Here is a 24,514-nt window from a genome sequence, read left to right as displayed (position 1 = left end):
GGCATCAAATTTATAGGACATAGACATGGCAATGTTTATATGGTAGATCTAAATGATTTAGCCAAATTAGACATGCAATGCCTAGTATCCTTAAATGCTAAAGTTAATGAGACTAGTTGGCTTTGGCATCGTAGACTTGCTCACATTAGCATGCATTCTCTTTCAAAATTAATTAAGAAAGAATTAGTTCATGGCTTGCCTAAACTGAATTTTGAAAAAGATAGGATTTGTGATGCATGTCAACTAGGTAAGCAAACTAGAGTTTCATTTAAATCCAAAAACATTGTTTTAACTTCTAGACCATTAGAGCTTTTGCATATGGATTTATTTGGACCAACTAGAACCACAAGTCTAGGAGGAAAACGATATGGTTTTGTAATAATAGATGATTATTCACGTTTTACTTGGGTTTTCTTTTTGGCACACAAAGATGAAACTTTTCATATTTTCACTAAATTTCATCGAAAAGTCACTAATGAAAAAGGATTTTCAATTCAAAATATTAGAAGTGATCATGGAACTGAATTTGAAAATCAAAACTTTAAAAAATTTTGTGATGAGAATGGAATCGGCCATAACTTCTCTGCTCCTAGAACACCCCAACAAAATGGGGTAGTTGAAAGGAAAAACAGAACCTTAGAAGAAATGGCCCGTACCATGCTTTGTGAAAGCAACCTTCCAAGATATTTTTGGGCGGAAGCTATTAACACAGCATGTTACATTTTAAATCGTGCTTTAATTAGACAATTTTTTAAGAAAACCCCCTATGAACTTTGGAAAGGAAGAAAACCAAATATTGCATATTTTCATGTTTTTGGTTGCCGATGTTTTGTATTAAATAATGGTAAGGAAAGACTTGGTAAATTTGATGCAAAATCAGATGAAGCAATCTTTCTGGGTTACTCCTCTACTAGTAAAACTTTTAGAGTTTTTAATAAAAGAACTTTAGTAGTTGAGGAGTCCATTCATGTTGTCTTTGATGAATCTAACGATCTTCCTTCAAGGAAGAATGAGGGTGTTGATGATGCAGATCCATTAATAGAAGGTATGAAGGAGATCACTCTGAAAGATTCAGCCACTCCAGAGGACAAGGAACAAGAAGACAAACAAGATGAGATAGGTGAGGAAATTCAAGAACAACCTCAAGGTACAATTGACCTACCCAAGGAATGGAGGTATGTTCACAACCATCCTAAGGAGTAAATTATTGGTGATCCTATGCATGGTGTAAAAACTCGCTCTTCACTTAGAGATGTGTTTAATCATTGTGCTTTTGTATCTCATTTTGAACCTAAAACTATTGAAGAAGCTGAAAAAGATCATAATTGGATTAATGCAATGCAAGAGGAACTTAATCAATTTGATAGAAATAATGTTTGGACTTTGGTTTCAAGACCTAAAAACTGTTCAATAATTGGCACAAAATGGGTCTTTAGAAACAAATTAGATGAGCATGGTAATGTAATTAGAAATAAAGCAAGATTGGTTGCTAAAGGATATAATCAAGAAGAAGGGATTGATTTTGATGAAACCTTTGCACCAGTAGCTAGATTAGAAGCCATTAGACTTCTACTTGCATATGCTTGCTTTATGAAATTCAAATTGTTTCAAATGGATGTTAAAAGTGCATTTTTAAATGGATTTATTGCTGAAGAAGTTTATGTAGAACAACCCCCTGGATTTGAAAATCATGCCTTTCCTAATCATGTCTTTAAATTAAATAAGGCATTATATGGATTAAAACAAGCACCTAGAGTATGGTATGATAGACTAAGCAAATTTTTACTAAGTAATGGTTTTTCAAGAGGTAATGTAGATACAACCCTCTTTATCAAAAGAAATCAAAATGATATGTTAGTTATACAAATTTATGTTGATGACATAATCTTTGGGTCTACTAATGAATCCCTTTGTCAAGACTTTGCTAAGCTTATGCAGGGAGAGTTCGAGATGAGCATGATGGGAGAACTCACCTTCTTCCTCGGACTCCAGATCAAACAATCAAGAGAGGGAATCTCCATCACCCAAAGCAAGTACACCAAGGAACTACTCAAAAGATTTGGAATGGAGAACTCCAAACCCATTGGCACACCAATGAGTCCCTCATGTAAGCTTGACAAGGATGATGAAGGTAAATGTGTAGACTTAAAATACTATAGAGGCATGATTGGATCATTATTATATTTAACTGCAAGTAGGCCTGATATCATGTTTAGTGTTTGTTTATGTGCTAGATATCAATCTAATCCTAAAGAATCTCATTTGAATGCTGTTAAAAGAATCCTTAGATACTTAAATGGTACTCAAACTTTAGGGTTATGGTACTCTAAGGACTCACAAATAGATTTACTAGGATATTCTGATGCTGACTTTGCTGGATGTAAACTAGATAGAAAAAGCACAAGTGAAACTTGTCAATTTCTTGGAGTTAACCTAATCTCATGGTTTAGCAAGAAACAAAATTCGGTAGCACTGTTTACGGCTGAGGCCGAATACATTGCAGCCGGAAGTTGTTGTGCTCAAATCTTGTGGATTAAGCAACAACTCGAAGACTTTGGAATTAAACTTAATGAAACACCAATAAGATGTGACAACACAAGTGCCATAAATCTATCTAAAAATCCTATTCAACACTCAAGATCCAAACATATTGAAATAAGACATCACTTCATAAGAGAACATGTTCAAAACAAAAATATAATTCTTGAATATGTTTGCACCGAAAATCAATTAGCTGATATCTTTACAAAGGCCCTTAGTGAGGATAGATTCTATGAAATTAGGAGAAATCTAGGAATTCTTGATCCATTTGCCTGAATTATTTTTCAAATTCCAATGATTTATGGTCAAAATCTCCTAAGACCTCAATTTCCAACACCTTTCTTGGTCCCAAAAGCTCAAGTTTTTCATTCTAAAAACTCATCTTAGAGCTAAACTCCTTCTCCCCATAATTCAAATTTTTCTGGAATTTATTCACATTTTTCCTGATTTTCTGAACTTCATGAGTCGACCCCCATGAGTCGACTCAATGGCAAACTTGTAATTCCCAGCAACTTCCAACGGGCTGAAGGGTTTATATGTTGAATTACTGTTCGTGAGCCGACCCTCACGCTCGTCTTCCTCCTTCGGAAATCCATTCTCCCTTCTCTCATTTGCTCCATTTCCTAGGCTTGAGCTAGTGGAACTCCTCCCGCCTCCTCTCCACCGCAAATAGCCACTCCGGGAAAGGTTCTTTTGTGACCTCTTCCCTTGTTCTTCACGGTTGGAGCGTGCCCTAGCACTCCACCGTCCCTCTCAAATCCACTCATTCTCTCCTCCAAAACCTCAAATCACTCTCTTATAATCCTTCCTCCACTCCTTCACTTGCTCCTCAAGTCTCCTCGTCTGATATTGAAGAAGGTATGGCACCAAAAATGAAACTTCCCCAAAGGAGAAAGTCTGTCCGGGAACTTGAAGAAAGTGTCAGAAGGAAAAGACAAGCGGCACAGTCCACCTCTGCTCCCGTTCCAGATTCAGTTCAAGGTCCTTCACAGTCTTCTCAAACTCCCAATAAGAACCCTCTCTCAGATAGAAAAGTAGAAACCGGGAAAAACATTGACTTCCGGTTCTTTGAAAGTGAGGGATTTTCTTTAGCAAGTAAGATCAAAACTCAGGGATGGAGCTTTTACTGTTCACTCAAAGAAGTCACCCTTGTTGACCTTGTTAGGGAGTTTTATCAGAATCTTATTTATGGAAATGGGTCTGTAACTTCAACTGTGAAAGGGATTGATATCTGTCTGGATCCTGTCATTTTAGGGGAGATTTTACACTTACCTAGTGAAGGTTATGCATACATGGAACTCCCCGTGAAAGAAGAAGGTATAAGTGTTATATTTGGAGGAACCTACCAAGGGAATTTGAATAAACTAGAGGCCAAGATTTTACCTATAGAAATGAGAATCTTACATCAAATGGTCACAAAACTTTTCTTCCCTAGGAGTGGTAGGCACGATCTTCTGTCAGGAAGGGACATATGCATTATGTTTCACATTATCACAGAAACCCCCCTAAACCTCCCAGCACTTATGATAGAGGCCATGAGAGAGACTCTAAACAGATCTAAGGCACATTTGCCTTATGGTATGGCCCTGACTAGAGTTTTCAGGAGGTTTGGAGTTAGTTGTGAGGGGGAGGCTCCCACCAAACTGTCTCATGTTGATACCTTCAACCTACACACCTTGCATCGAATGGGGTTCACAAAAAGTGGTGGTGGTTGGATCAGGGGAGCTGAGGAAAGAACAGAAGAAAGAGCAGAAGAGAGAGCAGAAGAAAGAGCTGAGGATACAGCAGAAGTCAGAGCTGAAGAAGAAGAAGGTCCATCATCTCCTGTTCATGGCTTCAGGGCAGCTTCACCAGATACACAGTTCTTTCCGGATCCAGAGGCTGGCCCTTCTGAGTTTACCAGGATACCCACACCTGTGCATCAGCCAGAGAGCAGAGCACCTCCGCCAGAGTTCACACTGTCCGATTATCAGATTGAGCGGATTGCACAGCGTATGGTCTCTTTGATGTCGAGTCAGATGAGCAGTACTTCATTTGTACCAGGGGCTACTTCTACTGATCAGACTTTGACTCCCCACATCTCCACAGTATATCAGATGATGGCAGATCAGTCCATGAGGATTCAGCAGCTTGAGGACACTGTTCTGAGATTGACTGGCAGAGTTCTCGAGTTACAGGGGCAGGTCTTCGATTTGGCACACCCTCAGCCTCAGGAGTCTACGATTGAGGTCACTGATCTCACTGCAGAGGCCGGCAGACTCAGAGGAGCTCTTGAGGGCGGTTATGAGTTACTGAGGAAGGAGATCAGAGGATCAAGTGAGCAAGCTACTACTCAGTTCACTGCACTTCTCCAGGCTGTCTCCAGGGCATTGACTGTACTTGACTCCATCAGACTTACCCTTTCAGTTCAGTCCCTAGCTTCTCAACGTTCTCAGCCACCCAGTTCCTCCCGTTCGCCTGCTCGTGCCAGTTCTTCCTCTCGTGCCAGAGGCAGACGGGGTCGAGGACGCATCTCAGATCCAGATCCATCTGATCCTTATCACATTTCTGATGATTCTGATCATTGATCATTTCTAGATCCTAGGTCTTAGTGTTTAGTCCTCTCTAGGATCTGTATTTTTGGGGCCATGCATTGACATGAGCTAGTTGACTTTGTATGTTACTTTTTATGTTACAATCTATGTACTGCAACAATTATGGCTTTACCTTTGGAATGATGATTATCTTACTTTGGTTATATATTCTCTTTTGTGAAATATTGTCTTCTCTTTATGGTATTATCATTTTATGATTGCTGTTAATAGTTGCTTCATTAAGGGGGAGCAAACCCTACAAGAAGAGAAATTAAAGAATGCTTCAGAAAAAGGACTTAACCTTGTTTGATGATGTCAAAAAGGGGGAGAAATTAAACACAAAGAAAGCAAACACTACAAATTATGAGAAATTAATACATTGACAATTTTAAGTACAAATGCTAAATATACTGCAAATAAGTACCTTTTAAAATTACTCATACTCTGATTTGCTGTAAACCATTGAATATGCTTTGATAGGCTTTCAAATTCTAAACCCACTCTGATATATTGAATACATTGCTCTAATACTTTGACAATTTTTTTATTACTCCGATACATTACTCAATTTTACTCTGATACATTGAAAAACTGTTTTTATTACTCTGATACTTTGCAAAATTTTTCTCTGATACTTTGTAAAATTGTTTTCCCTACACTGATACATTGCAGGATTTTCATTTCTCTTGCTCTGATACATCTTAAACTTAAATGCTCTAATACTCTTTCCAAATCAACTATTCAATATGCTTTGGCACACATGACTAGTTTTGAAAATTGAGAAAATTTTTCAAAATACAGTTTGCTCTGATAATAAAATCAAATTTTCTGCTCTAACACCAAAACAATTATCCAATGAGCATATCTTCCAATCTTTAAGCAAATGGGCAAACTACTTTTGCATATAACCATTTGTTTCACATACCAAAAGAATCATACTCTTTTCAAGCATATGCACCTAAAATGCAATCTTTTGAAATTCATGATTCATACAAATGCTTTTGTTCAAATGTTTTGTCATCATCAAAAAGGGGGAGATTGTTGCTCCTAGATTGATTTTGATGACTACAAAACAGTTGGAAGGGATACAAATAATTTTTATATGAAAAAGACCTTATGCTCTACAGGGGCAAAATCATAATTTCATCAAAACTCTGATTTGATAGCATCATCGTGTAGAACAAATGATATGTAATCTATTGGTGAAAGTTTCATGGTTTTTGGACTTATATTTTTGGAGTTATGAAGGTTTGAAGTTCATGAGTCGACTCATGAGTCAACTCATGAAACTATGAGCTGATTGGCACGCAAAGATTAGCCATGGCACGCTGGTTTTCTGGCTTGGCACGACCTGTGAGTCGACTCATGAGTCGACCCACAAGGCATGAGTCGACTCATGAGTCGACCTCTGCTGTTTTGGGCCAAGAAAATCCAGAAACCCAATCTCTGGACTTTGCAACAGAGGTCGACTCATGAGTCGACCCCTGAGGCATGAGTCGACTCATGAGTCGACTCATATGACGGGATTTGCCTGTAACGGCTAGTTTTTGGCCAGATTTGGTTGCTTTTAATGCTCACTTTTTGTGCTCTAATGGCTCTTTTTCTGCCTAGTTTGTTTTCCCTTGTCTCTTAAGGCTATAAAGGTTTCAAAAGGTGGAAAACAAAAATAAGAGAGATCCAAATATCCAAGAGGCATTCAAGTGATTTGAAAAGAGAAAATCAAGAGTATTCAAGAGGGCATTCAAGTTCATTCAAGAGAGAGTTTCTCAAGCCAACTTCTCAACCTCATTTAAGAGCTCATTTACAGCCTTCAAGAAGCCAAAAATCAAGCTCACCAACTCCTCAAGCATTTGCTTCATCTCTCATCCACTTTGAGGAAATCCAAGAAGGGCTTCTTCATTTGAGTAAAGCGTATTTATTGTTATATTCGCTCACTTAAGGAGCTATTCTTGTACTTAATTTGTGCTCTAAACTGAGTTTATCTTGAGAGCAATTGTTTTTGTTTTGGAGGGTTTCCAAAACAAGGAAAGGTTGATCCGAACCTGAAATCGGAGTGTGTGGGTCGGCTTGTACCCGGGAAACAAGTGGACTAGCTTGGGATAGCTAGTGTCGGAGTTTCCGACGGTTGTATTCAGGTTGAATACAAAGTTTAGTGGATTGAAATTCCCAAGTAGGAGCTTGGGGAGTGGACGTAGGTGCAAGGTTGGCACCGAACCACTATAAATCATTGTGTTTGTGGCATGCTTTATTGTTTCTCTCTAACTCTCCATTATATCCTTGCATTCTTGTTTTAAGTAATTAATCTCAAACCAAAGTATCTCTCTTCATTCATCAAGCTTTTGATATATAACTTTTACAAGTAATTAGTTAAGCCTAAAATTTTTAAAACCCAATTCACCCCCCCTCTTGGGTTGCATAGCTGGGCAACAACAGGTGCGAAGTTCGGCTCCCGTAGGAGTCCGGACGGAGCTTACCAGCAGTTGAAGTTGGCGACGGAGCCCGGCTCCCATAGGAGTCCGGGCGGAGTCCACCAGCGATTGGAGTAGGCGACGGAGCCCGGCTCCCGTAGGAGTCCGAGCGGAGTCTTCCTGCAGTTGAAGACAGGTGCGAAGTCCGGCTCCCGTAGGAGTCCGGACGGAGCTTACCAGCAGTTGAAGTTGGCGACGGAGCCCGGCTCCCGTAGGAGTCCGGGCGGAGTCTACCAGTGGTTGGAGTTGGCGACGGAGCCCGACTCCCGTAGGAGTCTGGGCAGAGTCTTCCTGCAGTTGAAGACAGGTGCGAAGTCCGGCTCCCGTAGGAGTCCGGACGGAGCTTACCAGCAGTTGAAGTTGGCGATGGAGCCCGGCTCCCGTAGGAGTCCGGGTGGAGTCTACCAGTAGTTGGAGTTGGCGACGGAGCCCGGCTCCCGTAGGAGTTCGGGCAGAGTCTACCAGTGGTTGGAGTTGGCGACGGAGCCCGGCTCCCGTAGGAGTCCGGATGGAGTCCTTCTTGCGGTTGAAGTCGGAGACGGAGCCCAGCTCTCGTAGGAGTCCGGGCGGAATCTTCCTGCAGTTAAAGATAGGTGCGAAGTCCGGCTCCCGTAGGAGTCCAGACGGAGCTTACCAGCAGTTGAAGTTGGCGATGGAGCCCGGCTCCCATAGGAATCCGGGCGGAGTCTACCAGCGGTTGGAGTTGGCGATGGAGCCCGCAAGGGATGATCCCACTGTGAACTTCGGCTGAGGGTATTTTATACCCAACACCAGTCCCCCTACTTTTGAGTTTGAATTTCGATTGAAGGAAGTACAGAGAGATTGGCACAGCCGAAGTTGTCCCCTCGAATCCTGCGCACGACCGCCCCCAGATATTTTGGCGTTAAATGTACGCATGCTGGAGTCTTTTCAAATCGGGGCGATGTGAAGGGACCCTTCGAAATTCCTACTGGTACACTGGCCCAGGTATGGTGCAATAATGGCCCTGCCAACCGTCAGCCACTTTTAGCCACCTGCCGTGGTGAGTGGGACACGTGTCGAGCACGGGCCGGCCTGGGAGGATTCGCGATCATTATGGCGTCGGATCCCAGGGTCTATTTAAACCCGTCCTTCCACCTTTAGGGGCTCCATTCTGCTCCAGAGTTCTATCAGTACCTGCCCTTTCTTCGAGAGCTTTGTTTCTCTTGACGTCTTCTCGGGCCACAGGCGCCCTTCGAGTCGTCCCTGTCCTCGCCCCTCTGCATCCCTCAGGGCGATCTAGGTTAGTCCCAGAACCCTCGTCTTTCTTCCCACCATTTAGGGGCCTTTTCTTTGCCTTTTTTTTTTTTGTTGTATTCCTCTGAGTTAGTCTCCTGTGACCTCTCGCCCTTTATCCTGTCTGTCTTCTTCGGGATCTTTAGAGTCTTCATTCGAAGTTATTCGAAATGTCTTCCGGCTCTTCCGCTCCCAGCGATTCTGGGAGTTCCTCCGCCTCAACCCCCAGGTCCCCCGTTCTGTAGATGAACCCGCACCTGGGGCTGGGCTTCGCCCGATTTTTGCGTCGGGTGCCATTTCATGCTCCCTGACTCCGGATGAACTCCTCCTGATAAGGGTTCAGTATGGAGTTCCTCCGGAGTATGACCTGGAGCTGCCTGGCCCCTCCGACCGGGCTAGCACTCCCCCACCCGATCATTTTTATCTGTACCAGGAGGCATTCTGTGCCGGACTCCGACTGCCACTTCCGTCCTTTGTTGTCGCCCTCTTCCGCTTCTTAGACATCTCTTTGGCTTTTGTCGCTCCGAATTCTTTTAGATTTTTGATAGGATTTCTCTCTCTTTGCCACGTAGTCAAGGTCTGACCGTCCCTCTCTCTGTTTAGGCACTTCTATACTTTCAAGCGTCATCCTTCGGCGAAGGACTGATGGTATTTCTCCCCTCAGTTCGGCAAGAAGGGGTTGCTGAAAGGTGCCCCCTCTTCAATCCACAACTGGAAGGAGAAATACCTCTTTGTCCACTGCCCGACCCTAAGGCTGGGCCTGCCCCCTTGGCGCTCTCTGAGGAATTCTGTCCGCCGAGCTCCTAGCCTGGGGGAGGATGACCTCCAGGCCGCCCGGAAGCTTCTTGCCTATTCTGCTCCTTCCCTTCCCAACCTTCTGAGGGAGTAATTTTTGTTCAACATCGGCCTGAGCCCCCAGGATCCTGTGAGTATTTCATCTTTTCCTTTCTCTTCTTTTCTTCTGTCCTTCTTCTTTCTTCTCTTCTCTTATTTTTTTTTTTTTGTGCCACTCCTTTTTTATTCCATTATTGATTTTTGATCTCTCCCCCCTCTCTCTCTCTCTTTTTTTTTTTTTTTTTTTAAGGAATGGACGCCGAAGCAGCACGGATGCTGGCCAGGGGCCTCAAGGCCCATAAAAGAAAGGGTGCCACGGCCTCCGGATCGACAAAGAGAGCCAGGGCGGAGGAGACAAGCTTGGCCGCACCCATCCAGGTGGCTCCAACGATCGATGTTCCCTCGGACGCCGAACCCACAGCCCCCCGGGCCTCTTCGAGGAGTCCACCGATTGGGGCTCCCATTTTGGGAGTCCGCCCCATGGAGGCGCCCGTAGTCGAGAGGATGAAGAGGAGGAAGTCGGTGGCCCGCAGGGTGAGTAGCCATCGAGCCACTACTGACGAATCCCTCGATTCTGAAGAGGGGCTGGAGAATCCCTTTAATGATAGGGACCTGATCAGGCGGTTGATCGACGGCTGCATCCTGCCCGAAGTCGTCGAGAGGATCGACCGCACCGATCCTGAGCAGCGGGTTTGGGACTCCTTAGGGTCCTTCCTTGAGATAAACAAATCTTCATTTAATTGGCTACTCGACCCTTGTCTTGATACCCTTGTCGTCCTTGCAGATTGGGCACCAGCTCCTCGCCAATATCGAGGCGACGAACCGGGCGAGGAGGGATGCCGTCCAAGTAGAGAAGCATTGCCGGGCCGAGGTCGCTCGCCTCAAAGAGAAGGCAGCTGAAGTATTCATCATCCAAGAGACCCTGGAAAGAGAGAAACAAGCCCGGGAGGAGGAGAGGCAGACCTTGGAGGAGACGGTGAGAAAGGCGGAGGCCGAGGTCGCCAACTTGGCTGAGCAGATTCCAGTCCTGGTCTTGGAGGCCAGGGTTCTTGCGGTAGAGGAATTCAAGACTTCCACGGAGATGAGGGACCTGAATGTCCAATTCGGCCAGGAGGCATTCATCAAGGGGTTCGAGCTCTGCCAGGAGAAGGTGGCCAGAAAATTTTTGGAGCTCGACCTCAGCTTCCTGGGTGAGGAGTCTGAAGACGAGGCCGGTCCCTCTCCCACTACTACCGCAGCCGCAGCCCCCCTTCCAGGAACGTCGAGCTCTCCAACTCCTGCCGCTGAGGTCTGAGACCTCCGACCTTGTATTTTTATTTTACCACAATTTTTCTTTCCTTTTTGTCTTCAAGAATCATCCATCAATAAAGTTGAATTTCTTGTCGCGGATGGCTTCTCCCTTCTTCCTTTCTTCTCTCTGCTTTTCTTTCTGCGATGAGGCGTGTCTTGACGCTTTTGCCTTCCGATGGCAGTGCCCTGCTGAAGCACTTTCCCTGCCCCTGGGGATTCCGCTGAAGGCGATGATCCAGCGGCTGAAGAAGGAAGTCCTTCACTTGACAAAAAGGTCAAAGAAGATGGAAGGCAAACTTCGCAGATTGAGAGAGGGTCATTCTGAAGCCACCGCGGAGGCCACCCACTTTCAGAATCTCCACGTGAAGGGGATCATGGAGTATAGCCAGAGGAAGGCAGACTTCGCGAAGGAGCTCGAGGAATGCAAAAAGAGCGCCAGCGACCGAATTTGGGCTCAAGCTGCCAAGATTAGTGCTCTTAGGGTGGAACTATCAGCTACGATGGAGAAGATCGGCCAGCTGGGAAGAAGTTCGTCCCGACTTTTGGCCCGAGCCGACTGCGACTGGGAGTGGTCGAAGAAGGTCTCCGACCTTCAGCAGCAGGTTCAGGACGTCGAGGTGAGGTACGACGTGCATCGGGCCGGTTGGCGCAGGCAGGTAGAGGAATATAAAGGGAGACTCAGGGTGGCGACTGACGAAGTCTCCCATCTTCAAGGGCAGCTGGCTGACAGGGCTCAGCTGACTTCTGCCTGGGATTCTAATGAACTCCAGTCCCTGAGAGGAACCGTCGAAGGGCTCTCTGTCGCCCTTGGGGAAAGGATGGCTGAGCTGCAACAATTGAAGATTCAGCTGGCATACGAGCAGCAAGCCGTCACGGATGCGGAGGCAGAATCTGAGGTCCTGAGAAAGAGGCATCGAGAGGCGGAGACCGAGAGCCAGCGACTTCGTCGGGCGCTCCAGGATGCACTGCTGAAAAGGAGAGAGCTAGAAGAAGAAATTGAGAATCTAAGGTAGTCCTGGATGAGGGGTGGAGCAGATAATTCTAGGTCGGAAGGAGCAGAGCCTCCTTAGGGCTCTTTTTGTCCTTCTGTCTTTTCATGTATACACTTTCTCTTTTGTTGTTTTGTCCCGCTTTTGTCGTTTTGCTTTTCTTCCTTTGGCCTTCTGGGCTTTGTGGTATATATTTCGCAAATGGAATGAAAAGGAGGTTTTGTGTTACGTCATCCGCATATTGTATTAAATTGTCATCCGTCGAACTTCTCTCGCCGTTCGACTTGTCCGATGTTGACGTTGTTGGGAGGCGCCCAGTCGTCAATACGCTGGTTTGCTTTCCTCGTCGTTTATGGTTGTGAGCTCGAGCTTGGTGGTCCAAACTCCGCATTACTTTGGAGACGTCGCTGTCTTCTTGACCTGTGTCGAGAGCCTTCTTAGAGGCCAGGGGTGTTTGGTAAGAACTTCCTGTCTTTGTTGAGATGAGGTTTCTTAGGTCTTTGGTGTGGTTAGTCCTTCATCTGTTTCTGACGTAGCTCGTCACTCTTCCTCTTTAATTTCTCTCCTCTTTTTTGAGTGAGGGCCCTCCCCTCGCTTTTTGCGGGGTTGCGTAGGAGTGTGAAGGTGCCGCTGAGGGGTCTTTCCCCTTCATCTGATCTTGTCGGGCGGTCGGGTTTCGTCACCGTCAGGACGAGGTTCTCCTCCTGTTCCCAACGGGGCCGCGGGGGCACATAAGGGCCATTGCAAGGGTCTCCCCCCCATCCGGTCTAAAAGAATCGGGCCTCCGACTTTGCTCATGTCAGGATGAGGTTCTCCTCCTGTTCCTGACATGGCTGTGGGGGCATATTAGGGCATTGTAAGGCCTCTCCCCCCATCCGGTCTAAAAGAACCGGGCCTTTGACTTTGCTCATGTCAGGATGAGGTTCTCCTCCTATTCCTGACATGGCTGTGGGGGCACATTAGGGCATTGTAAGGCCTCTCCCCCCATCCGGTCTAAAAGAACCGGACCTTTGACTTTGCTCATGTCAGGACGAGGTTCTCCTCCTGTTCCTGACATGGCTGTGGGGGCACATTAGGGCATTGTAAGGCCTCTCCCCCCATCCGATCTAAAAGAACCGGGCCTTTGACTTTGCTCATGTCAGGACGAGGTTCTCCTCCTGTTTCTGACATGGCTGTGGGGGCACATTAGGATGTTGTAAGGCCTCTCCCCCCATCCGGTCTAAAAGAATCAGGCCTTTGACTTTGCTCATGTCAGGACGAGGTTCTCCTCCTGTTCCTGACATGGCTGTGGGGGCACATTAGGACGTTGTAAGGCCTCTCCCCCCATCTAGTCTAAAAGAATCGAGCCTTTAACTTTGCTCATGTCAGGATGAGGTTCTCCTCCTGTTCCTGACATGGCTGTGGGGGCACATTAGGGCGTTGTAAGGCCTCTCCCCCCATCCGGTCTAAAAGAACCAGACCTTTGACTTTGCTCATGTCAGGACGAGGTTCTCCTCCTGTTCCTGACATGGCTGTGGGGGCACATTAGGGCGTTGTAAGGCCTCTCCCCCAATCTGACCTCAAGATAATCGAACTTTTATTTTAGTTATGTTAGGATGAGGTTCTCCTCCCATCCCTAACATAACTTTGTTTTAATTGTTTGAAGGGGTTATACCCGTCGTGACAAATCCATGCCAAATGGGAGGAGCATGCCAAGTCGAAAGGAATTTAGATTCAAGGTGAAATCGTAAGCAATACATTTACAGGTTTCCCGAGTTCCATGGTTGTCGAAGGTCTGCTCCTCCCTGAGGCCCTCCGGTGATGGAGTCGATGGTCCCAATTGGAAGCCGATCTCCAGGCTGCTTTTCCCTCCTTGGCGGTTCAGGTTGCGGCAGGGCCCTTGACCGATCTTCTCTACCCTCAGGCCGGCGTCGGATGAACCTGTCGAGTCGACCTCGCCGGATGAGCTCCTCGATCTCATCTCGGAGCTGGATGCATTCTTCCGTGTCGTGGCCATGGTCGCGGTGGTAAAGACAGAACTTGTTGGGGTTGCGCTTCTCGGGATGTGTGCGCATCCTCTCTGGCCTAGGGAGCTGCTCCCTGACCTCCATCAGTACCTGGGTCTTCGAGGCATTGAGGGGGGCGTAGTTGCGGAACCTTTTCGATGGAGAACCCCGCCGAACCCCGCGATCCGGACTTCTCTGCCTACATACCCGGGGCAGAGTATGGGTGCGCTTGTGCCCAGGAGGGGATTGAGAACACGGCCGAGCTTCTCTCGACCTTTTTTCAACTGCGGGCTTACTCGAGTCTCCCGCTTGCCGCTCTCTCGTAGTATCCTCATCCTTCATCTTGAAGGCTTCTTCCGCTCAGGCGTACCCTTCAGCCCGGGCCAACAAATCAGCAAAATCTCTGGGGTACTTCTTCTCCAGGAAGAACAAAAGGTCATTCTTCTGAAGGCCGCCCTTCAGAGCGGCCATTGCGACGGACTGGTCCAAGTTCTGGACCTCCAGCGCTGCGACATTGAAACGGTTGATGTAGGCCCGAATGGACTCCCCTTCCCTCTGCTTGATATTGATGAGGGACTCCAAACCCTTCTGGGGGTGCCGGCTGCTGACAAAATGGGCCACGAATTGGTGGCTCATCTGATCGAAGGAAAAGATGGTACCCAGCTTCAGAGTCGAGTACCAGTTTCTCATCGCTCCCTTCAAGATGGATGGGAAGGCTCAGCTAGAATGGCATCGGGAGCGCCATGCAGCATCATCATCATCCGGAAAGCTTTCAGATGATCAACTGGGTCCGAAGTTCCATCATAGCTTTTGAACTGGGGGAGCTTGAAGTTTGGCAGGATCGGTTCCTACATGATCATTTGAGAAAAAGGAGGGTCAGTGCAAATATCCTCACCATAAGTGGGGGGGCATGGCGGAGTTCTTCAATCTGTCGGTTCATCTCTTGGAGTCTCCGGTCTAGAAAATCCTCCCGACTTCGAGTCTCGAGGGTCTTCTGACAGAATGGAGGCAGGGATCTTCCAGGGGTGGAGTCGTGATTCGATTGAGGGCTTTCCACCCTCGGGTTCGTCTTCCCAGGAAAGATGGGATGGCAGGCCCAAGTGGGCCGCCCCACCGTCGAATTCTGGCATTCCGACGACACCCCTTCCAGGCGCACTGATGCCTGCGGCTGCTGCTGCTGCTGTATAGCCTGCACAGCTTCAGTGAGGCCTCTGACCTGCTGCGCTAGCAGATCAAACTGCTTCGCACCGACCGCTGTCGCCGGAGGAGGTTGGGAAATAGGAGGTGAAGTCGGAGCCTGAGATCTGACCGCGGAGGTTGTGGATCATCGCGTGGACGCTTTGCGGGGAGGCATCGAGCAAGGACCAAGTGGAGAAAGGAGGAGGGGACGCCGAGAGAAATGCCCGGGGGCGGTCTCGTTGAGCGCTCCTTTAAGAACAAGGATACCATGAAGACACAGCCCTCCTTCTAGTGCCAATCCTGTTGGTACAAAAATCTGCTAGCATCGGAGAAGCTGGAGTTGAGGGAGTCGTGGTCGCCGTCGGGACCTGCAAAAGAAGTCTAAATCGGAGGTGGGGTTGCTCCGGCAAGACCCTCCGACGCTCAAGTCAGTTCTCTGCCTCAACAAGAATGGAGTGCTCGAACAAAAATTTTAGCAGAGTTTCTAGGTAAAGAACGAGAGCTTATAGAATAACGTATCTGGGGTTCCCCTTTTATAGACGGAGGGGGCAACAAATTGATAGTGATGCCTGTAACCGTCTGGCAGTGAGCCACCCAGAGTCAGGAAAAGTTTGTTGCAGAGAGTAGTGGGGTGGACCCGTGGCTATTACCGGGGTGTGCCACGTGGAGTCTGCCACGAGAAGCGGAGTGGCGTCCATTGTCACGACGTGCCAGAGGATAGAAGAATCGCGCGGTATCCATCATAGGAAGTGGAGCAGGGCCGTGGCCATTATTACGGCCTGCCAGGGAGTGATGGACCCGCGTGGAATCCATCACAGGAGGTGGAGCAGGGTCGTGGGGTGATGGAGCCGCGTGGAATCTACCGCAGGGAATGGAGTAGAATCGCGGCCGTTACTGCAACGTGCCAGGGGTTGGAGGTTCGCCGGTCGAAGTCCAGCTGGAGTGTCTGGCGGAGAGAGGTAGTTAGCCATCTGTCCGAGAGGAGCTCAGAATCTGACTTTCGTAAGAGTTCGGATGGAGTCTTCCTTCAGTCACAACCGGAGGTAGAGTCTGGTTCCCGTAGGAGTTCGAGCGGAGTCCTTCTTGCGGTTGAAGTTGGGGACGGAGCCCAGCTCCTGTAGAGATCCGGGTGGAGTCTTCCTGCAATTGAAGACAGGTGCGAAGTCCGGCTCCCGTAGGAGTCCGGACGGAGCTTACCAGCAGTTGAAGTTGGCGACGGAGCCCGGCTCCCGTAGGAGTCTGGGCGGAGTCCACCAGCGGTTGGAGTTGGCGACGGAGCCCGGCTCCCGTAGGAGTCCGGGCGGAGTCCTTCTTGCGGTTGAAGTCAGGGACGGAGCCCGACTCCCGTAGGAGTCCGGGCGGAATCTTCCTGCAGTTAAAGACAGGTGCGAAGTCTGGCTCCCATAGGAGTCCGGATGGAGCTTACCAGCAGTTGAAGTTGGCAACGGAGCCCGGCTCTCGTAGGAGTCCGGGCAGAGTCCACCAGCGATTGGAGTTGGCGACGGAGCCCGGCTCCCGTAGGAGTCCGGGTGGAGTCTTCCTGCAGTTGAAGACAGGTGCGAAGTCTGGCTCCCGTAGGAGTCCGGACGGAGCTTACCAGCAGTTGAAGTTGGCGACGGTGCCCGGCTCCCGTAGGAGTCCGGGCGGAGTCTACCAGCGGTTGGAGTTGGCGACGGAGCCCGGCTCCCGTAGGAGTCCGGGCGGAGTCTTCCTGCAGTTGAAGACAGGTGCGAAGTCTGGCTCCCGTAGGAGTCCGGACGGAGCTTACCAGCAGTTGAAGTTGGCGACGGAGCCCGGCTCCCGTAGGAGTCCGGGCAGAGTCTACCAGCGGTTGGAGTTAGCGATGGAGCCCGGCTCCCGTAGGAATCCGGGCGGAGTCTACCAACGGTTGGAGTTGGCGACGGAGCCCGGCTCCCGTAGGAGTCCGGGCGGAGTCCTTCTTGCAGTTGAAGTCGGAGACGGAGCCCGTCTCCCGTAGGAGTCCGGGCGGAATCTTCCTGCAGTTAAAGACAGGTGCGATGTCCGACTCCCGTAGGAGTCCGGACGGAGCTTACCAGCAGTTGAAGTTGGCGTGGAGCCCGGCTCCCGTAGGAATCCGGGCAGAGTCTACCAACGGTTGGAGTTGGCGACGGAGCCCGCAAGGGCTGATCCCGCTGTGAACTTCAGCTGAGGGTATTTTATACCCAACACTGAGCAACCTTCATTCAAGATTCGAACTAATCTAATTAGCCAGAAAAGTATTAAGATTGATGGGGTCCCCCCGTTGCTTTTCTTAAACACCAATAAATTGATCAGGTCAGCGAACGGAACCAACTAAAGAACCACCACACTTAAAACACTCTTTAAACAATAATTGATTAATTGATTCAAAAAATTGGTCAGCTACTAATTTACAATACTATAACATAATATGATTTTTAGGAGGACTTTAATGGTCTCATGCACATCCTAATTTAAACCAATTATAATGATGTATTATTATAGTTGTATCATAATAATTATGATAACTAATCATTAAATCAATACATCTAATCATATCTCATGACCATAATCATAATATCATACAACTAAACATATCTCTAAGATATATTAACATGATTAATATTATAACTCCAAGTATTTAAACATATCTCTAAGATATATCAGGATTTGGATGTTCAATTGGGTTCAACCATTGACCCGACTTGAACCAAACCAAAAAACCCTAGCTTGAGCACAATCAAGAAATATTCTAACCTTTGATTGTATAAATTAAGGTAGGCTTTGATACCACTATTGGGTTTCAGTGGCTTAGCAGTAGGATTGAGTGTTTAAAATTTTCATTTAAAACACTCTAGTACACCAAAACCCTAGAACCTAGAATCCTTTGACTATAACAATCAAAGCATATATGAAATAAACCTAGATAAAAAGAATATCTATAGTGATAATCATAATTTTCACAAGGCATCTAGGTGTCTGCCCTCTAATGGTGATCCACATGAAAATCGGATCAAGGACAACACTCCTCTTTCACCTTGCTTCAAGAGTTCTAGCCCCTAGAACTCGACTAGCCTTATATCGATCAGGTTTCTCCAAGAACCTGACTCGATCCTTTTAGAATCTTCTCTAGACTTCTGAACTCTCTCCTTTAGGACCTTCTCCACCCTTGTCTGGACCTGATTAGGCTTTGTCTTAAGTGTCAAAGCCTTGTCCTAAAACTAAAAGGGAATGTAAGAAAGAAAAGAGAGCAATCAAGGGAAAAATGGAAAGCAGATTAAATGTTTGGAACATCCAACATGCCACCTATTTATAGGTGTCAGGGAGATACCAAAAGAAAAGACATGCTCCATTTCAAATACCCTATCTAATCTACATATCAAGGATCTAAGAGTCTTCAAACAGAAGGACTCTTCAGTCTTGAAACGTCAATCTAAATTCCCACCCACATGCGCATCCGAAAAGGGATGCTTTCACATGCCATCATAAATCAAAAAAATTCAGAACTTACCATGTGGCAAGAAGATTAAATTTTAATTTCAAAACATTAGATAAGAAAAGGGGAGACGCCTCCTTTAGAATGATTTAAATTCGCATCCGTCCACCCTCTTTTCTTATCACCACGTGCGCGCACATAGTTCACGATAAACTGAGAAAATGATTCTGGGAGTGATTGCTGGATTAGATCCTGACTCAACTCTCCATCCATAACAAAACCTAATTGACCTAATCGAGTGATCAGGTCAATAACCATCAAAATATGATTTTGTACGGATGACCCCTCTATCATTCTAGCACAGAATAACTGCTTAGATATCTCATATCTAGCAGTCCTACTCTATTCTCCATAAAGCTCTTTTAAATTGAGCAATATGGAATGAGTGTCCATGCTATCATGCTGCCTCTGTAACTCATTTGTTATAGAGGCAAGTATGATACACTTGGCAGTTAAAGAATCATTTTGCCACATCCTATATGTGGTTTTTTCTTCCTCTGTGGCATCCTCCCCAACTGGCTCAATGTCAGGGATATCGAGGATGTAAGAAAGCTTCTCTTGACTAAGTACTATTTTAAGATTTCTCAACCAGTCTACATAGTTGGTACCGGTCAATTTATTTGTATCCAAAATGGAGCGAAGTTAAAGTGAAGAAGCCATTAATCTACATAATAAAGAACATTACATAAGCGAACAACTCAAGATGATATACACAATTAAATTAGGACTTTAATTTTATTGTGTCTCCCACTATTTTTATCAGACATCATAACCCTCTAGTATGATGTTCGAGAAAACCTTGATTGATTTTCTTAGTGGGATCGAGATCCTAATTCCTTATAAAAGATCTTGTGGTTGCACAACAAACCTTTTATAAGTTTAAAGGTAGGAAACTCTTTCCAATTGCATCTCATGCAATTCTCAATAAAAACCCTGGCCTCTAAAACATTAATAGCCTTATGTTTACACAACAGACCATAATGTTTTAGTTAAGTAGGACCCTTCATTTTAATACAGTCAAAATAGAATATAAATGCTTTTGTGGTTACACAACAAAGCATTATACTCAAAAATTGCTGTAAGCATCTCGATGCGCCAGAATAATATTATGTCAGTTTCTATAATTGGTCTTGTGGTTATACAACAAACCTAATATGGTTCGTGACATAATAATATCCTAGCATGAAGGAAGGCCATAATGTAGTGAATATAACACCGAGCATCCTAGCCAAGAATTAAATTAATTTAATCAGCCAAGTAAGTGGGAGAGAGGTGGGGGTCCCTCCGTTGCTTTCCTTAGACACCAATAAATTTGGCTAGGTCAGACAATGGAACCAATTAGAAACCACGTTCTCTTTACCAATCATGAACCACTTTCCTAGACACCGATTGATCAATTAGACATCATAGACTGGTTCTACTATTGGTTAATTACACTACAACTTAATATCATTTTACAGAGGGCTTTTCAGGTCTCAATGCATATTTAATTTCTATATCATAATAAATACATGAATAAAAGAAATTAGCATCATAGTGAACACAATTCAATATGACAGAGCAACATTCCATAATTGTATGCATCATAATTTAATTATGAAATAATGAATATGATCTCATCATATAGCATCATAGTGAACACAATTCAATATGACAGAGCAACATTCCATAATTATATTCATCATAATTTAATTATGAAATAATGAATATGATCTCATCATATAGCATCATAGTGAACACAATTCAATATGACAGAGCAACATTCCATAATTATATTCATCATAATTTAATTATAAAATAATGAATATGATCTCATCATATTAATATCATATTAAAATATAAATAATGATCATATCATATTTATAATATTGCCATTAAATCATTAACATATCATCATATGATTTAATTCTAACAAGGTTGCTCTGATACCACTGAAAGGTTTTGTGACAATGGCGAAAGCATGGATTTCAAAGCAATTATAATGAAATCATAAAAATCAAAATCTAACTCCAAGATCACCTTATCAGAAATTAAATCATATAATATATATTAATATCAAAATAAAAGATATAGAAACATACCTCTTATCACTAGACCCTAATTTGTGCTTAGTTACCGACAGCAATCCGTCTGGGTTTCCACCAGGTACCCACGTGTTCACCCTCCAATGTTGATCCACACGGGGACTCGACCAACCCACTAGCACCTATTTAAATATTTTCTACAATTAAATTCTGATTTATCAGAATTTAAATGCAATTTGGGCAGAACCTCCTTTCTTGGCTTTGCTGTCACACTATTGGACCTTTTTCTTGCCTTCCTTTCTTGCTCCTTGTCTTCTTAATTTTTATTCCAATTCTCTAAGCCCTTTTGGAATACTTCTTGTCCTTTATCAGGACCTTATCTAGGCTAGAGAGAAAGAATAAAGAAAATTGGATAATAAAAATCTCTTGTAATAAAGAAGGAAGAATTCTGAATCACGAAGACTCCTCGGCGTGCACCCCTATTTATATTGCACATAGGGGTGCAAACCAAAATATCTCATGCCCTCACACACTTTATCTCCTTTGTATTTCTCATGCCCCATAAATTATAAAATGCCATGTGTACATCAAAGTTGGGTTGAAGAGGTGCCTTATTTCAGAAGGACTCTTCGATCTTAACTTATGGTGTTCACATGAGAAGTCACAAAGCTTCTCTTATTGGCGCCATCAACCCATGCCTTTGGATCTGGAAGGAAGCCCATCCAATGGCCAAGATAGAGGGTGCCAACTTGAGGAAGGGCACAAGAGATTAAGGGGCGTGGATAAGTTAAAACTTATCTCCCCATTTGAAATTTCAAAGGGGCGCTTCCAAGGGGTGGCGCATGGATTTAATCCTTATCTCTTCTCTTAATTTTTCTACAACAAGTTTAATACTCAGAAGGACTCTTAGGCACCTCCTAAGACATCTAAAAAAACATTCATAGAATAAAAGTCACGGAGAAAAATAGGAAAGACCAAGTTAAGGGGCGTCATCTCCCATCCATGCGCCATGTGACACATGCGCATGGATTTAAATTCTTACCACTTCTCCTAATTTTTCTACGAGGAGTTTAATACTTAGAAGGACTCTTAGGTGCCTCCTAAGACATCTGAGACCATTCATAGAATAAAAACTATGGAGAAAAAATAGATAAGATCAAATTTAAGGTGGCACCAACTCTATCCATGCGCCATGTGGCTCATGCGCATGGATTTAAATCCACACGCCAAGAGAGAGACTCTTAGGCATGTGGTTCCCTAGTTTTTGGCACCCAACAGCAAGTCCAATTAAAACACTTCAAACCCACTTCAAGACCAAATCCAATTTGGCTCAAATTGGTTCTAAATTAGCCCAAATCGGAACCCGATTCGAATTCGATTCGAATCTAAATGCTAGGGTTTGCAACATGTGCTAGCATGTTCAACTTGCAAACATGGTTTAATTAAATTAAACCCATGATCAATTCCCTTTGTGTGTGATCTATTGGGTTCCACATCTAGCCAGTAGTGAGTCTAGGTGCAATTTAAACTAATTTGGTTAGAACACAATCTAGCCGATTTAGGTCAAATCAAGCTGAACCATTTTGATCAATCAGAACAGCTTTTAATTAATGATCGAATTAAACTCTTTAATTTGATCAAACTCACAAGACATGATTGACATCTAGCAACATATCATGTCTACCTGGAAGATATGAAATTTTGATGAAAATACCAAAAATACCCTTCAGTGGAAAATTACCGTGCAACTTGATCTTACGATCATCCTGCATCCCGAATATAAGTTTGGGTATGAAAAAATGTCAAACCCAATTTTATATTTACATTTCTCTCGATCAAATAATAATGATTCGATTTATGAAACATTAGAAATCATTTCTAATTTTTCATAATGCTCTGATCAAAGTCTTCCTGAATCATTATTTGATTGAAGCAGATAGGATGCGATCTCCTCTTACTAGGAGTGATCGTTTCTATATTGACCTAGTCACAACCTTCATAAGCAATCCATCATATCCAAAACACCCCGTACATGATTAAATCACGAATGAGTATGATCCAAAATATGGATTCATGCTTATAAGGTTTTATGGCAGTCTTAGGTCAAAAGATTTACATGCACAATTCTCACTATGAGAAAAATCTGTTGACATGTAGATAAGACTCCATCAGATGTTCTTTAATTGGATCAATTCAGTGAATTCATTCTCTAATGAACACTTACATCCTTATATTAGTGTCATACACAAGTAATTGTGAGATCAATTACCTCCTTAATCGAGCATACACAGGATGTACCAGTCTTACCGAAAACATTGATCCCCTACTCAATGTTCCATCGACTAGGAATATTTAAAATTAGGATTTTAAGGTTTTAGGTCTCACTGGTATGATCGCATCATAACCCTAAAACCATAGCCCTAATTTATGAGGTTCATCATAATAAAAAATAAGATGTAGCATATGATGAACTAAATGCCTTTATTTATTTAAAACATCAGTACATGAGTTGTCAGTAGACAAAAAGAATATCCTTCAATTTATACATTTTGATTGGCTTATAGGGCATATTCCTTTCAATCTCCCACTTGCACTAAAGCCAATCTCTCTTATATTTCAACCCCATACTATCGAGGTGGCGATCGAACTGCTGCTGTGGTAAAGCTTTAGTGAACGGATCCGCTATGTTGTTCTTTATGTCTACTCATTCAATAATGACATCTTGTCTTTCAATTATTTCACGAATGAGATGGAAGCATCTCAAAATATGCTTGGATTTATGGTAAGATCTGGGTTCCTTTGCTTGAGCAACTGCTCCAGTATTATCACAATAAAGTGGTACTGGGTTCTCAATTTCAGGAACAACGCCCAATTCAGTGATGAACTTCTTCATCCAGAAGCTTCCTTGGCAGCTTCACTTGCAGCTATGTATTCTGCCTCTGTGGTTGAGTCAGCTACTGTTTGCTGCTTAGAACTCTTCCAACTCACTGCTCCACCATTCAAAGTAAAGACATACCCTGAAATGGATTTGCTATCATCTGGGTCTGATTGAAAACTAGAATCAGAATATCCTTCTAGTTTAAGATCAAATCCACCATATATGAGAAAAATATCCTTAGTCCTTCTTAAGTACTTTAGAATATTTTTCACAGCCTTCCAATGATCCTCTCCTGGATCAGCCTGAAATCTACTGGCTATGCCTAAGGCATAAGCTACATCAGGCCAGCTACATAACATAGCATACATTATTGATCCTACTGCCGAAGCATAAGGAATGGAACTCATTCTATTTCTCTCTTCAGTTGTCTTAGGAGACATCTTCTTAGATAGATGTATGCCTTGACTCATGGGTAAATAACCTCTTTTACTCTCATTCATACTGAATCTTTTCAGTGTTAAGTCAATGTACCTAGACTGGGATAAATCTAGCATTCTTTTAGATCTATCTCTATAGATCTTTATACCAAGTATATAGGATACTTCCCCCAAGTCTTTCATGAAAAACTTATTTGATAGCCATAATTTGACTGTTTGTAACATTGAGATATCATTCCCAATAAGGAGTATGTCATCTACATACAGAACCAAGAAAACTAGGGCACTCCCACTAGTCTTCTTATACACACAAGGTTCATCCACATTCTTGATGAAACCAAACTCTTTGACTGTTACATCAAAGCGGATGTTCCAACTCCTTGAGGCTTGCTTTAATCCATAAATGGATTTCTTAAGCCTGCATACTAGATTTGGTCTGTCATTTGAGACAAAATCCTCTGGCTGTGACATGTAGACCTCCTCTTCTAGAAAACCATTCAAGAAGGCGGTCTTCACATCCATTTGCCATATTTCATAATCTTAGTATGCTGCTATTGCAAGCATTATCCGAATAGATTTGAGCATGA

The sequence above is a fragment of the Elaeis guineensis genome, chromosome 1 (assembly GCF_000442705.2).
Source record: "Elaeis guineensis isolate ETL-2024a chromosome 1, EG11, whole genome shotgun sequence".
In the NCBI taxonomy this organism is placed as follows: Eukaryota; Viridiplantae; Streptophyta; class Magnoliopsida; order Arecales; family Arecaceae; genus Elaeis; species Elaeis guineensis.
Note: the sequence above shows the minus strand (reverse complement) of the source record.